This window comes from Penaeus monodon, chromosome 27, assembly GCF_015228065.2.
Source record: "Penaeus monodon isolate SGIC_2016 chromosome 27, NSTDA_Pmon_1, whole genome shotgun sequence".
Lineage (NCBI taxonomy): Eukaryota > Metazoa > Arthropoda > Malacostraca > Decapoda > Penaeidae > Penaeus > Penaeus monodon.
The window spans coordinates 24,295,037-24,296,088 of record NC_051412.1 but is presented as its reverse complement, the minus strand read 5'-3'; the positions used below and the strand labels follow the sequence as shown (position 1 = coordinate 24,296,088).

Genomic DNA, 1,052 nt, shown 5'->3' with positions numbered 1-1,052 from the left:
TAAGCTCTTTGACTCTGCGTCTTCCCGCATACTCCATCTCCTCTAGTGATGGCAGTTATATATTTCAACTTCCTTTTTTCATATTTTATCAGCATTTTATTAGCATCTACTCCAGCTCTTTGACGTAGCGTTTGCTGGCTGCCCCCCCCCCCCCCTCCACACACACACACTCCATTTTTCCAGGTGATGCTCATAACATATCTCAGTTTTCTTCTTTCACATTTCATCAACATATGTTCCAGGCTTTTTTTTAAGGGGTAACTTATCTAATGTCGATGCGATATACCTTTTCTCTGTTCTTCAATAGGATGGCTCTGTTTCTCTACAACTCACTTACTTCTCTCATTTTTTCTCCCTGCAGTTGCTTCCCTTTCTCTCCCTTTTTCCGTCCTGCTTTCAAGGCCCAAGATGGCCCTCAGTTACCAGACTTGCTTTACATCTCGTATTTCTTTGCATGTCCTTCTTAATAATTTCTCTCTCCATCCCCATTCCCTCATCACTATGCCCACTGACACCTCGCACGCAAGGCACTAGAATTTCTCCACTCTGTTGAGGAACCTCTACCCCGAAGGCCACCTTTGTCATCGTCTGTCACACACAGAGTACAGGATAAATCTGATGCCTACTCATACGTGTACTCACCGATGTGTCTCCCCTCATGCACATTTCTTGTGTACTCTTGCCTGTCATCATCATTATCTTCTCTACGTTTACTTTTGAACCTCTCTTTTCCCATTTTTAAATATTCCTTCCATCTCTTGTTTGGTCTCAGTTCTTAGCCCCAAGTCATCCGCAGAAAACTATCCCAACGGAAGCCTTTTCTACACTCCTTTGTGTTTACTCTGTTACCACAATAACCAAGAACTTGAAATAAACATGCATGGTGTACTCCAGTAGCAGTCTTCAAATTTTCAGTAGCTCGATCAGCAATTCTCACTATGCTATGGAGTTTTCCTAAATTCATTGTGACATACATTTGTCAACTTCTTTATGCCTATTTTCACCACTTTTTGTCAGCACGCCGTTAGGCAATCCTGAAAGATTAGGAGCTG

At 42.4% G+C, this 1,052-nt stretch overlaps 1 protein-coding gene across 1 annotated transcript in view; it reads right to left on the bottom strand.

Moving 5' to 3' along the window:
• LOC119590704 (iodotyrosine deiodinase 1-like) overlaps window positions 1–1,052 on the bottom strand; it is a gene marked incomplete at its 5' end in the record, with an annotated part of 12,533 nt that overhangs the window by 4,967 nt on the left and 6,514 nt on the right.